Genomic DNA, 15,628 nt, shown 5'->3' with positions numbered 1-15,628 from the left:
CATTACTCCTAATAGTTGCTGCTGGTAAATTTGGAATTTAGTGAGACCTCTTAGCTTAGAGCTGGTGCATGGCCTAAAAAGTTATCTTATAGCAGAGCTTATATTAGATGAGTCATTTATTATTACATACAATAGTAATAATAGTAATAAGTAAGGCACACACTGCTTGTATCACAGAACACTCCGTTGCTTGCTGTTCAGCACTTGTTATGAAAACTGAATCATAAAGTAGTAAAACATAGGGATTCCACAAAGAAGCAAGGCTACTCAAATGTGAGGAAGGAATTGGATAGTTTCATAAAGACCAGCTTGCTAATCCCTGACAGATCATGGCTAATGGTGTGAGCTGCTGTTTCTGCTACTACACTATATCCACTGCCTTGGAGGGGATTATGTGTAACTGGAGGTGATAAGATGTTTCCCTTTGCATGGGAAGTGTGTGTGTGTGTGTGTGTGTGTGTGTGTGTGTGTGTGTGTGTGTGTGTGTGTGTGTGTGTTGAGGGAGAAGTACTTCTTCATGTCCATGCAACTGAGCTTACACACAGTTTGCCTTGTTCACAGGAGCAACTTATAACCATGTACATGATAATGATTGCCACTACCCCTAATTTTTGTAAGAGCATCCTAAAACAGATTGGCTATATCATGAAGGGAAGAATAACTTTTATGTTACTGTGGTCTCAGAAACATTGCACATGAATTGTCAGAATACCAATGCAAGGAAAGATAGAAATGGTACAAGTGTAGAAGAAACATCCATCTATATAAAAGAATGGATCAAAGAAACAGAAGTGACAGGTAAACTACTCCTGTGGGAGATACAATACTGCAAGTACTGACACTTTAGAAATTAAACTGTCATTCTGTCAAAATTGATGAATTCTGAACCTTGCTGATATACCTTTAAGGAGCTTGTACCCCCCCCCCCATGTTTAAATATTCTAACTTAAAGATTGCTGTACTTCAGAGAAGGAGGGGGAATACTCCAAGACACCCCAATTTCAGAGTTAGTATATATTCCTCCACTTAAAGTTTATCTCTTCTGAGAATTGCATTTAATTTCATCAAACTTTCAACAGGCACCAACTCCAGTTAAAGGGGGAGAGGAGAAGATGGGGAAATTTGGTTATCTTGGAGACAGGAAATGACACTGAATTTCATATGGAGTTATTTGCCAGCATTTCTTCCTTATTTGGAGGAAAGGACACTGAAAGATGAATATTTATAATGGCAGAAATAAAGGTGAGATACCCATGATAAGTGACCTGAGTATGCTTGCATTTAGTTGGAACACCTGTATATCACAGGAACAGAATAATACTTGATGCTGTACGTATAGAAGGTGTCAGACAGTTTGAAGTAGCACTTGCCCAAGAGAGAGAAACAGAGTATTAGGTGTGGTACTGTCAAATGGGGGCAGAGAGATAGTCAAGTCTGGTTCCTGCTTATAATATTAATTTGGCTATATAGCTAAGTCACACAGTAAGAAGGTTGAACTTTATGTGGGCTGACTGTAGCAAAATGGGTGTATGCCAGAAAAAAACTAATAGGCAGCAGTTTACAAGAAGGGGACAGAAGTTCTGCCAGAAACTTTTATCTCAATTCCACTCTTATTCTTGACTCACGTCTACCGTATCCATCACCAAAGATCATGTATTTAATGTACTCTCAAAGACTAAAACATTGCTTCCATGGGTCCCAACAATATACCAGACTGCCTAATAAACAGCATCAAACATGAACTCACTGATTCCCCTCTCTTTAATATAAGCCTATCTTTAGCCTATGTCACTGAATCCTTGCACACTGCAGGTAAGGATGGACCCACCATGGACCCCAGAAACTACAGACCTATCAGCCTTATGACTCTTGTCTGTAAAGCCATAGGTGTTACTGACCTCATAAGCCATGACATCAAAAATATGATTAGGCTAGACCCTTAGCAATTTGGCTTTATAAATGGTAGCTCATGCCTGTTAAATCTGATTTTTTTCTGAAAAGGTCACACAGGCAGTATGCAGCTAATTTGACCAAGGCATTTATTTCCTTATTTATCTTTAATTAACTGGGCTAATCTCATTAGATTGGTAGCCTGTTTTCAGGGGAGAACCAAGGTGGTATTTATACTACAAGGGGAAATTTGGCCAAGGCATCAAGGAATTTCCCATACTCATCATTGTTGTGAGTGGGACCCATTTTGAAGAAGCACTTCCTTTTCCCATTCCAAGCATAGAGGTGGCCCAGAGAAACAAGGAGGCAGATGGAGAAAGAAGGAGATGATGGAGTGGTGAAACAAATGGAGGAGAAAGCAAATAGCAAGACCGGTGAATGTGTGCTGGATTCTGAGGAAATGTTTCAAAGGCATCTGTTTGATGGAGATGAGTCTGAAAATGATGGATGTATAATTACAGCCCTCCAGTTAGGAGGGTTGTGGGATAATTTACTTAAAGAAATGGTAATGCAGAGTGAGACAGAAATTAAGGTGATGTTTCCTGGGGGGATATTTGTAGAAAAAACAAAAGGAGGATGGAGAGACAATCCTGAAGAATAGTGGTAAGATGGAAAAGAAAACCGATGCAGTGAAAGTAAAAAAAGGCAAAAGTGTATTAGCAGAAAAGAAGGCAGAAAAAATGACAAATGGAAGCAGCTGGTCAAGATTCAAAGTAAAGAAGACAAAGAAATGGAAAGGTATGAAGTGTGTAACTTTAATAGCTCCTTTGAGTGTAAAAGTCCAAGGCAAGAACATTTATTCTTAGCAACAAAGAGATATTTTGTGACATTATATTTGATTTTTCATTGGAAATTTTTCTTGGAGAATATGAAAAAAAGAAAGACTGTAACCCATGGAATATTTATGTAATAAAAGCATTTAACAGGGAAACAAAATGAAAATTCATGTACAATTTTGAACAGAGGTAAAAAGAGAGACTTTGGAGGGACATTTGAAACTGTATGTAAAGAAGTACTGGACATTGCAAAAGTTTATGACAGAAGTTCATGGACTGGTGGCTGGGATTGCAGTAGTGTGTTAAATGTAGAAAGATAAAAAATTATACACATACCAAGCATGATAAATGTGGAGGGGAGTAACGGTATTGTAAAATATTGGGACAACCCAAAACATTTATTCATTCATTCATTCTGGAAAAGAAGGACATTGATAATAAGAAACCATGACAAAGGAAAATGTTATATTTGTTGGGAAATGGGACAGGGTACAAAAAATGTGAAGTGAAATATTATAAATGCAACAAAATTAGACATTTATGGGTGGACTGCAAAAATGAAAATAAGAGTAAGGAGAAGAAAATGAAGAAAGAGAAGACATTTTAGAAGTACTAGAAAAAGAAATAAAATTAGATGAGAAAAATAATAGAGGACATAGTAGAAGGTTCTGAAGTAAATGATGAAGAAGACATACATTGGGCGATAGTTGTTGTTGTCTTTCGGCTTTTCCCGGTTAGGGTTCGCCACAGCGGAACTCCAGTCCGCTAATGATTGGCAGTAGATTTTCACAAACGCTGAGGTGCCAGCTCGACGTTCAACCTTCAACGAAGGCACACCCATTTACGCATGTCTTTCGAACACCCACTCAACCGCGGGGAGGACATGCAGACTCCATACAGAATCCACTCCCCGCACTCCAGCTGAGAATCGAACGGGAGAACTTGGACGATAGTAAAAGAATAAAAGAATTTTATTGGTAAAAGTGTAAAAGGCAGAAAAAGAAAATTTAAAGGAATAAGTACAAAAGGAAAAAGATAGGAAGTGGTTGAAAAAGAATATATACAGCTGTTGATTGGCTGTTCGTATAATGGTTAAAGTGTTTGACTCACAGACACAACATGCAGTATTTGATTCTCTCCTTTGGGAAGGAAATAGGCTAAACTTAGAATGACAAAAAGTGGTTCCAAGTCACCAAGGAAGATAAAAAATTCTTTATTCCAACAACAGATAGTAAGCGCTTTCGTCTACCAGTGTAGACTTCATCAGACAAAATTGTAATGGCACCACTCCTATATTTATACTACCCTTAATTGTCTCAATCAATCAATAAAGTTGAAAATTTTTAAAAACATCTGAACAAAATTAATTAATTAATCTGTCACACTAATATGTGCAGTAACAATGTTAAAAAAATTTAAAACACTTCTATGTTAACTTAAAAGAGTTTTTTTTATACATAAACAATAAATTGTTAAAAACTTGATAAAATTGCTTTGTACAAAAAATTGTTGTACATATATATTTATATATATGGTTTACATTTAATAATAATAGTATAAATATAGGAGTGGTGCCATTACAATTTTGTCTGATGAAGTCTACACTGGTAGACGAAAGCGCTTACTATCTGTTGTTGGAATAAAGAATTTTTTATCTTCCTTGGTGACTTGGAACCACTTTTTGTCTTATACAGTCGATTCAGGATTATTGGTGTGTTTTAAACTTAGAATGACCTATTAAGAAAGCTAGCCTAGTAATTAACTATAAACACACACAACCATGAATCTAAGTTAAAGGGAAAATGAAACTTTTGGAGTGATTTCTGTAAATGTGAATAGTATGAAGAATATAGTAAGAAGAATATGAATTTTGGAATGGTGCAATACATGTGATGTAGATGTAATTATATTAGAAGGCACAGACTATAAGCAGAGAAACTACTGGGAGGAAAGATAATCTGGAATTTGGGAAATGAGAGATGTTCTGGGATAGCCATATTCTGTAGAAATATATTAAAGATAAATGAGAAGCCATGGAATGAAGAAGGAAAGAGATTAGTAATATAGTTATGGAAAAATCATATAACTGTGAGAACATTTTGTAAAAAATTGGTCTGAATGGTGGATGATATTTAAGGAAAAATATTAAAAAAATGTTTTTTTCCCAGTGGAAATATGATGTGAGAAAAATAGAGAAACAAATATATAAAATAACATACAATGATGCATTGGAATATTTAGAACATAATGATAGAAAGTACTTTAACAAAGAAAAGTAATTATATGAAAGAAAGCAAGAAAAAAATGCAAGACATTATTTACAATGAAAAAGAGAGAAGTATCAAGTTACTTAGCCGATTAGTAAAGGAAGATGGTAGTGTAATGAGAGAAATAAAAATGTAAAAGGAGAAATAAAAATAACTCAGGAAAAATTATGAATACTGTAGTACAGTATGTACAAGAAATGTTTAAAGAAGCAAGAGGGTAGTAGAAAAAAAATGTAAAGTAAAAGAGTTAACAGAAAAAGAGGACAAAAAGATGGAAAAGGAGATTCCTTTAAATAAGTCAAATAAAATATTAGGACAAGAAAATTTAGATTCGGTTGCAGGACTAGATGGATTAGGGAATGAAATGTATAAAAAAAAATTAAGAGATTGGCGAAATAATATATTTTTAAAAGATTTTGATTGAATGGTTAAATGAAGATTTTATGTGTAAAGAATTATGTAGTAGAATACTTAAATTCATGTGGAAGAAGGAAGACAGAAGACAAAAAAACTTGGAGACCTATAGTATTGCATAATAATGATTGTAATTTGAAAATAATACAAAAGAGATTTGAAACTAAAACTATCTTTTGGCTTTTCCCAGTTAGGGGTCACAACAGCGAAACTCTGGTCCGCTAATGATTGGCAGTGAATTTTTATAGTGTCGAGTTGCCAGTCCGGCGCCCAGCCTTCAAGGAAGGCACACCCACACATGCATGCACCTACCTGCATGTCTTTAAATTTACTCGACTGCGGGGAAGATATTCAGACTCCGCACAGAAGGTGCTCCATCTGAGAATAGACTTGGAGAACCTCTTGCTGTGAGGTGACAAAGGTAACCGCTGCACAACCGCGGCCTGCAAAAGAGATTTGAAACTAAAATGTAAAATATGGAAGACGGTATATATATATATATATATATATATATATATATATATATATATATATATATATATAGTATAAAGGGGAAAGATTGTCAATAATTATTAATGATGAGAAGTTGTAAGTGATATAAACAGAAGAAGTGAAAATCATGATAGGATACCTTAATAAGGTATTTGACAGAACTGGACATATAATAATGAAAGAATGTAATATAAGTGAGAAAGTCAGGACATTATGTCAGAGTATAGTAATAATAAAGTAAAAATACTTGTAAATGGCTGGTTAAGCCAAGAAGTACATATGAAGTGTGGTGTAAGACAGGGATGTCCAATGAGTTGCATACTGTTTGCATTAGTTGTGAATTTGATAGCATGCAAAATAAATTACAAACTGAAGGAGGCAGGATATAGCATCTCAATGGTTAAGAATTCCAGTTCTGTTAACATATGCAAATGACATTGTAATAATTGCAAAAAAATGTGGGTAAACGAAGTAATAATTTGCACAAATGAGTGCCTAGAGGTGATAAGGATGGCTGTAAATATAGAGAAAAGTAAATGTTTAGGTGATGTAGTAAAATATAGTGGGTATATATTTTACAATGAATGAAATTTCTGTATAGGTATAAAATTCAGGAACAAAGATGTAAGTAGAATTCAATGGGAAAAACAATACAAGAGAACATATAAATTATTCAGAAAAAAATGATTATTTGATAAATTCAGTAATGATGGGAAAAATAGCATACTTATCAATTGTATTTATGTTGCCAACCATGTTTGAAAAGGAATTATTGCAAATAATTGTTTAATTTATATGAGGTTCTAGTTTAAATCCAGTAAAAACAGGAGTGTTGTATGTAAATGAAGAGGAAGGAGGATTAGGGTTAATTAACCCAGTGGTATATACTGCTTCATTACATTTGTACAAAGTGTTAAAGTGGATAAATGAAAAATATGAGAGATTAGTAGTAACCGTGTATAAATATAAGTATGATCAATTTTTTGGGTATGGTAAAAAAGAGTGTATAAATGAAGAAATACAATTTGATGATGTAGAAAATATATATAAAGTATGTTATAAGAATGTAATGATAAACCTTTACCATGTAAAACCATGGGGAATTTTAACAGATGAAAAAACTATAAAAATAAGAAGCAAATGGTAATAGATAAACTGCCAGTAGAAGGAAATATGCCATATAAGAAGTAAGGTGATAGAATATGTTTACATTGTTAAGAAGAAGAAACTATGGAACATGTGTTTTGAAATGTGAAAGAGTAAAAAGTTATGGAGAAAAATATGTAAAGAAATTTTTTGAAGATATAAAATAATTGGATAAAATAAACATGGATATGATTAAATGTGAATATTATAAGAAAAGAGAACAGAAAATAGTAAATAGAAAAACAGCACCAGAATTACCCATTCTAAAGACTTGAACCTTGCCTGTGATATAAATAGGACCTGCTGGAGAGATAGGTATGTATCCCAGAGGCTCCCCATCTATGTGAAGCAAAGTCCCTCCCTAACCCAGTTCAAATGCAAGTTGGAAAATTGGATGGCAAACCGGAAATTAATCCCTAATGTCTCTAATGGACACAGGTAACCTGTAAATGGTTCATCTCCCAGGCCCATGCTTACACTTATCAAGGGTATCAGAACTTGTCAGAGAGTCAGGATGCATGGCTAGGCTTAAAAAGGCCCTTGTGGTCGTTAGCCTAGTAAGCACCCAATTTATGCTGAGATGCAGTGTCAGCAATTGATCTACATGGTGTGGGAACCATGAACCTCTAAGAAGTAAAGAATGGGTTAAAAGAATAGATAAAAAGTTATTTTATGTTATGTGGGTTATATGGAATGAAAGAATAAATGAAGTTATGTTTAATGGTAAATGGATTTTAGCAACAATATTAAGTAAAATCAGATGGTGGTTATGGAAAAAGGAGTGGGAGTCTAATAGAAGTGAAACTTTAGTATGATTGTGTAAACATATTTATATATCTGTATATGTGTACATTTGTAAATATTTTGTAAATAAGAGCTATTTTTGTGTAAAAATAAATGAGATGTACTCTAATAGGTGCCATGAGATCTTTAAATCCACCTGAGCTTCTCGGTTTAACGTCTCATCTGAAGGACAATAAATTCATGAGTGCTATGCTGAGATGCAGTGTCAGCAATTGATCTACATGGTGTGGGAATAAAACCCACAGCCTTCTGCACTGAAGACAAGTGTGCTACCTAATGCACCACTGATACTGCTTATTTGACACAGTACCACATGATGGAATTATGAATATGCTTATGGCATTAAACATTAATCACTATGTAGTAATGTGGATAACAAACTGAATGGAGGACAGAATGCACATTGTCAGAGTTGATGATTTCTCCTCATTCAGAGAGAAGGTGACCAGTGGTTACCACCTGGGATTTGCATTGGGCTCCCTCCAGTTTGGCATATATTTATTTGATCTTAAAACTGATAACTGATCTCTGGTTAACCAAATGTGCTGATGAGTGCAAGTTGGGTATAGTTGTCATGTCAACCCAAGATACTTTTACCCTTTAAAATGAATTAACATGTGTTAACACCTGGTGCACTGAGAAGGTTTAAACTAAATGCCAAGAAGTATCATTCCTTTTGGAAAACAGTAAATTGCTTTAACCTACTGCATTGATAATACCCCGCTGTCAAGTGAGTCAGTGATTGGAGTCATGGTCACTTGGTTTATAACTCCCTTTCCTTTACTCATACTGTAGTTAGGAAATCCTTCTGTATCTTGCAACTAATTGCCAAAGTCTTCTCGAACCAAGCAAGTCATTGTTCCTTTATACTCTGCTCTTGTCAAACCTATTATATAATATAACGGGTCTATATTACCACAATGAAAAACCCTATGCGCGAATACCGAAACATCGACCCCTATTCAGCGAACCGCGAAAATCCCGAATGCACTAAACCGCGAAAAAAAATATCGAACTGTCATAGTCGGCCGACCCCACCACCCACTACATACTACCTACCCAAACAAAATAAATAAACCACATACATACACTAACCAAACCCTACTTCTAACCTAAACTAAAGCACCAAAACCCCACCTCCAACACTACACTAAACCCCACAAACACAACTATCTATGCACTCTCCTTAACCCCTCCTTAACTCTAAGGTCCGTAACTACCGCACATATCCCCTACAGACATACACCTAAACAAAATAAATAATGCACTTAAAAAAACCCTACACCTAACACTACACTGACTCTTACATACATTACCTATCTATGCACTTACCTTAACCCAAATCCTAACACTAAAGTCCTATCTATCGCACACTTACCTTATGGAGCTATACCGCAGACGGGCCAACCAAAACAAATCGACATTTCGAAATCTGCGGTTTTGAACGTTCAGGGCTTACATACTTCGCGCAATACGGTTCAACGTCTTTGTATTCGCCTAAAGGGATTTTCGATCACATAATAGGAACCCAATATAACATACCCTTTGTCATGCACTTTACTAGACACCTCAAAAACTTGAAAAATTGCAGAGGTTCCTAAAAAATTATCTCTGGCCTCAAAAATTATAGATACTAAGACGGACAGGAACCCTTGTCCCTTTACTCCGTGTTGTGTAGGCTCCTGAGGGTGAATCTGTGTCTCAATTCTTATGCCTTCAGGGATCTTGCTATCCTTCACTCCACTTTCTCACTAAGTCAAACAGAGCAGCCAGCACTAGAATATGAGCTCTCCATCTATATCAGGAGATAAATAAAACTGAATGGAGGGATAGGGTAATCTTCCAGTGCCTCCCTCTGCTCTGAAATAGGCTCCCCCTTCAGGTCAAACAGTGTAATTCCTTATCATTCTTCAAACATGGCTCGCAAAACTGGATAGGTATCCTTAAATTTATTCCAGAACTTACACACCTTGCCCTACTTAGAAGGGATGGTAGAGTCTGTGGGCAGTTATTGGCAAGGCACACATGACCTCTGGTCAAATTGCCTTGTATTTCCTATGTTTTTATTATACCAAGTGGAAGCAAATGCAGTCTGATATAACACGTGTAATAATGCATTCAGAAACCTTAAACAGACTCTGTTTGTTAAAGCAAAACTAGTTAAACGGTTTAAAACTTTCCATAGTCAAACAAATAAAACATCTTAGTGCTTTGAGCCTACCTTATCCTTTTTTCAAGTTCTGTAGAAATTATCAGAACTGCCATCAGAGAGCCAATAAATTTTGTGTAAAGCTAATCAGTGTAAAAACATGAAGAAGAAGTCACCATTGTTCTCAAAAGGCATGTCAAGTAATTAAGTATTAAAAAGGGCTACAATGGGGTAGTATTAGACAATACAAGGAATTCAGGAAAGGGAGAACACAGTATCAGGTAAAACAGGGTAGACACCTAGACCAAGAAAAGCCCACATTGAAGAAATGCATGAAAGTGTATTACAGAGGGGAAATAAAATGTTTTAGAAGTACATCAGAGTGCAGACAAAATATGGGAAAAGCATACTTAGACTTAAATGGAAAGGACTGTGGTTAGAGGGTGACAGTAAGAAGGCAGAGTTAGTAAGCATGCATGTATCTATGTTCACAGTTCATACGAAAAGTATGTCTGATGAAAGGCTCATGCAATTCCATTTACTTAAGAGTGGGCAAAGGTGTTTGTTGCAGGTTATTTTCCAGGAATGGTAGCAGGAAGTCCTGACCACAGCCAGTACTTATTCTTTGTGTCAAATATTCAGATTTTGCACCTTTCTAACATAGTAATTCAAGGCCCCTGGGCATGGCTCTGCAGTTTGAATTCCTCACAATGACACATAGTCTCAAGACTGCAGTCGTATGTGTTGATTTTCAGATGATTAGTCTGCATCTAAGACTCCATGACATTCAGGCCATGTGATGACTGTTAATGATAGACATTTGCTCCTGTGAAGAATAGAGGTGCAGTTTGGTGTTATCTGCATAATAGTGATGTTATAAAGATGCCCTCCAAATGAGTTAATCTGAGGAATGCATATGTATGAAGAACACCAATGAAACCAGTATGGACCACTGTGGTACCCCAGAAACAAGTGAAACTGATGGTAAGAGTTAATCTTATACACAGCCTTCTGTGTCCCTCCAGAAATGTAGAAGTGAACAAATCAAGCATGGTACCAAATGTTACATCTGAAAGTACTTCAAAAGGGTACTATAGTGGAACAGATCAGATACTGAGGAATGATCAGGGGTACCAGTGTACAGTAACAATGATCTCTCACCACTAATCAAATGCAGCAGCATTTGTCAGGCACAAGGGCTCTCTAGGGGGCCAGGTAGGCCAGATTTTGATAACCAGTTAACCACCTGGAAGTGGACAGCTGTTCAGTTTTTTGCAGTAGAGAGATCTCCTTAGACAGCAGTATTGCCTTGTTATGAGAGATCCTTATTTGACAGAGAGCATAATGCTTATTAAGCCTAACCTGAACATTCACAGTACTAGTTTGTATTATTTACATTTGAACCTTCATTCTGTTCTCTTATACTTGGCATCAAACAAAGGCTCTGAACAGTATACACACAAGTTTGGGCAAGCACATTAACAGAGGATGATCTCGCAACCCTGTCACATTTTGTGAGAAGCTTTTCAATACTGATTGCATGGGAATTCAAAGTGGAAGGCAGGTGTAAATTAATCAAGTGTAACTGTAATTAGATGCCTTTATCTGGCAACTACATTTGAGAAATCATCTCACTTAACCTGAGCCCATATTCTAGGGTATGTCTCTGAGTGAAGCTGCTCAATTTGTGATAGAAAAAAATCTATGAGCCAGGGTTACAAAGTCCTTGTCAACTCAGGTGTTTGTGTCACCCAAAAACAGACATTTGGGGACTCCAATGCAGAGCAAAGCAAAAACCTGTGAACTCTTAGGGGTACCTCATTGCACAGCTAAATGAGTAGTATATAAGGAGAAACCTATGTGTTCCTTTATCAAGGTTTAATGAAAGAGTTGCCATTTCTACTAAGAATCTGCATCAAATGCAGGGATGATCAAAGTCACGTCACCACCCTATTCCCACTCCTATCACTTTGCCAAAACACAGGAGATACAAAAGGTACGGATAGCACTAAGGCTGTATAAAAGTTATCATCATTGCAGGTTTCAATGATAAATGACAACGCAACATCCCCAAAGCAAGTTGGAGAAAATTCCGGATTTGTTATAACTGGACCTTACATTAGAATGCAGCGCATTGAGAGAGGACCAGTGGAGTCTAGTTCCATGAAATCTGTTCGGAATGTTCAGCTGGTGCCCTGTCTAATTCAAAGAAGACTGGAATGCACAGAGTTGTGGTCAGTTTCACTTCAGGGTGACACGTAATAAGCATTGCCTTATGATGTCAATTAGTACAATATCTCTGACAAGCATGGGAATTGTCGGTAGAGAGTTTAGAGGGAGAAAGAGGATGGAGCACTTGGATGAAATTCAGTATTTCTCTTTATGGAGTTCTTTTGTGGTGATGGGCCATTTTTTTCAAATTTTGCTAATTTGTCCCAAGGCTGTGTGACGTTATAGAGTGTTATGCTAAGTAAGAGGATAAAGGGTTCAAACCCTTTTATATGGTGTTTGTGGCCACATATCCTAGTCCTGCAAACTTACTCTCTGTTTTTTTTTAGCTTTCACCAAAGTTGTCCATTGCTGAAGACAGACTTAATGAATGACGTCACATCCATGAACTCTCCAGAACATAAAATGATTGTAGAACATTGAAAACCAAATGTACGATTTAACAGTTACAGTAATAAGCTGCATGACAATATAAGATGATTCAGAGTGCAGAAATCATTAAAATAATATTCTATTCCTTCCTGTGTTGTTTATAAATATTTTATCCACAGACTAATCAAAAAGAGCCCTGTGGTGCAGCTCAGTTCCCTGTTTAAAAAAGTACTTAAATGCATGCTAAGAAAAAGAAAGTGATGGGGTTGGAAGAAGAGCTGATTAAAGAGAATGCAATACAAAGTCAGTATATTGAGACTATCTGGTTGCTTGTTAAATATCACACTGAATGAATGGAGCCTTTCAGTAATACCTGCAGATGTGAGTAACTTAGAGCTGGAGATGGGGTTTCTGGTTTCTGGTTAGATTTATGGTTTAGGGTCAGTGTTAATTTTGGGTTAGGAATAGTTATAGGTTAGGAGTATAGAGGATATTGTGTCCTGCATGAAGGCCACAGCACACTATCTAAAATTTGTGTTCTTGTTGTTTTGTGTGTGTTTTTGTTCACCATGTTTTTTTTTTTATAAGTGGTTCATAGTTTCATAGGAAGGTACTAGGCTATCTGCCTGAAGGCATTTATAAGCCTAGCCAGAATGTGTTGGCTTTCGCCGCCCCCTTAGATTAGTTCCCTGTGCCTCTGTCCAGCAGAACCATTGAAGTGATCCCCGGGGTAAACTTTCTGTTTCCCATCCACTCATCAAGGTTTCTCTTGAAGAGGGTTAGCGAGGAGCTCTGCATAATGTAAATTGGAATCTTGTTCCAGAGCATGGGATGTCTCTGGGACAGGAATCTATCCCTCCAGCATGTCCTATTTATTGTTGTGGTGAGGTTTAGAGCCCTAGAGCGTGTGGCTCGAGGGGGTATGGTTTTCTTTAGGTGGAGCATGTCCATCAATTCTGGGTTGGACATGGCCTTGTATGTCAGGCAGAGATCACCTCTGAGTAGGCGGTATGCAACCGAGTACAGCTGGAGTTTCTTCAGTCGAGCTGCATAGGACATCAGTTTGAGGCCAGTGATCCTCTTGGTGAGGAACTTCTGTGGGTATTTCCAGCTGTTGCAGGTGTCTTGTAAGGTACATCCCAAATGGGGCGTTGCACTGTATGGTGGGTCTGATGAGTGATGCATAGAGAGCCACAATGACCTCTTTTGATCTGGATGCAAACCCTTTTGGGATTAGTTGGACCAAATAGAAGGATTTTCTAACTACTTTGGCAATGTGATTATCAAAGGAGAGGTTACTGTCTACTTGGGTCCCCAGATCCCTTATTACGTCTTCCGTATTTAGGGGGCCACCACGTATGTGGTAGTTTGTGGGTACTTTGTTTTTTCCAAAGGGGATGACTATGCATTTTTTGGCATTTAGCTTGAGGCCATGGTTTTGACACCAAGTATCTGTCTCAGTGAGACCCTTTTGGAGGATGTCTGTGTCTGCCGGAGAGTCATTTATAGCCCCTAGTTTGCAGTCGTCCGCGAACTTGGTCAGCCATAGTCCTTCTGTGTTTGCCTGTACCTCTGAGAAGTATATGCCTAACAGGAGGGGTCCTAGGACTGAGCCCTGGGGAACGCCACTTGTAACCGGTTTAGAGTCAGCCTAGCTCCCGCAACTCTCACCATGTGGGTTCTGTCTATGAGCCAGTTGGCAACCCATCTCGGGACATAGGGGTTTATGCTCAGGCTGGTGAGCTTGTCTATAATACCTGAATGGGGAGTGGTGTTGAAAGCCTTTGCAAGGTCTGGGTAGGCTGTGTGGACCACCTTTCCCTCGTCTATAGCCTTGGTAACTGTCTCAAAGAAGTCCACCAAGTTTAGGAGGCATGATCTGCCCTTAACAAAGCCGAACTGGGTAGGGTCTGGTGTTTGGAGGTTCCCAATGTCTCTGTTTATGAGTTCCATGATTATGCACTCCATAGCCTTGCAGACCAAGCTAGTCAGGCTTATAGGGCGATAGTTCCCGGGGTCTGTTGTGGCTCCACCTTTATGGAGCGGAATAACTGTTGCTGTGCCCCACTCTATGGGCACGTAGCCTGTGGAGAGGCTGAGTTTGAACAGTGTGTTTAGGTGAGGGGTTAGTTCATCTTTGAGATCATGTAGGACGCAGCCTGGGACACCATCCGGTCCCATTGATGCTGTGTTTTTGGCTTTGGAGAGGGCTGTTTTAACCTGAGTGTCTGTGATTTCAGGGGCTCTACATTCTTCTGGTATGGTTATTTGCCCTTTTGGGGGTGAGAGGGGGGTGAAGTTTGCACTGAAACCTGTCTGCCAGGATGTTGGTGATATCGGTCGGTTCAGTGTATTTTGTGCCATTCTGCACTATCTCCAATCAGATCTGAGAATTGCCAGTTAGATTCTTGACATAGCTAAAGAATGCCTTGTGGTTATCTTTGGAGTCCTTGGCAATTTTTCTTTCGAAGCTAGCCTTGGATGAATTTATGAGGGATCATAGTTTCTTGCTGATACTGATCAGGGATGTCTTCCCTTCTTGGAATTTTACTCTTTTCTGTACTAGTTTCCTCCTTCTATTCTATATCTTGTTTATGGCAGGGGTCCACCAGACTGGTTTCCTTTTCTTGGAGGAGTGAGTCTTGGTTTTGCCTGGGATGGCACGATCCATGCATTCTTGTAGGTGCCCGTAGAGTGCATTATTAAAGGATTTTGCAGCTTGGACAGCGTTATCCTTTGGCATGGGGGCTTTGAAACTTTCTACCTCAGTCTTAAGTAACGTGAAGTTTGCTTTTGAAAAGTTTTTCACGGTGGTTTCTTTGACCGGGAGTGGGGGCAGAATGTGGATATCCAGAGTGATTAGTTTATGGCCAGATCTAACCAGTGAGGGGTTGACCTCTGTTTTGGAACACCGGTCGCCCATATTGGTGATGAACAGGTGAAATATGTTGTCACCTCTGGTAGGGGTGTTGACCAGTTGATCCAGGGGGTTTGAGTTTATAAATTCTAGGAAATGTTGGGCAAGGGAG

The 15,628-nt window shown here is 37.9% G+C and overlaps 1 protein-coding gene across 2 annotated transcripts in view; it reads left to right on the top strand.

Moving 5' to 3' along the window:
- FOXO3 (forkhead box O3) overlaps nt 1-15,628 on the top strand; it is a 1,048,726-nt gene that overhangs the window by 780,776 nt on the left and 252,322 nt on the right. The window contains exon 3 of one of the 2 annotated variants that reach the window (XM_044065341.1): nt 12,557-12,745. The exons of the other annotated variant lie outside the window; for it this stretch is intronic. The gene's annotated coding sequence lies outside the window, so the exon portion shown is untranslated. Of the gene's footprint in view, nt 1-12,556; nt 12,746-15,628 lie in introns of those variants that run through there. 2 annotated transcript variants of the gene reach the window in all.

Source organism: Protopterus annectens, chromosome 1.part0 (assembly GCF_019279795.1).
Source record: "Protopterus annectens isolate FY-2018-M chromosome 1.part0, PAN1.0, whole genome shotgun sequence".
Lineage (NCBI taxonomy): Eukaryota > Metazoa > Chordata > Ceratodontiformes > Protopteridae > Protopterus > Protopterus annectens.
The sequence above is the reverse complement of the archived record's forward strand: the minus strand, read 5'-3'. Positions and strand labels throughout refer to the sequence as shown.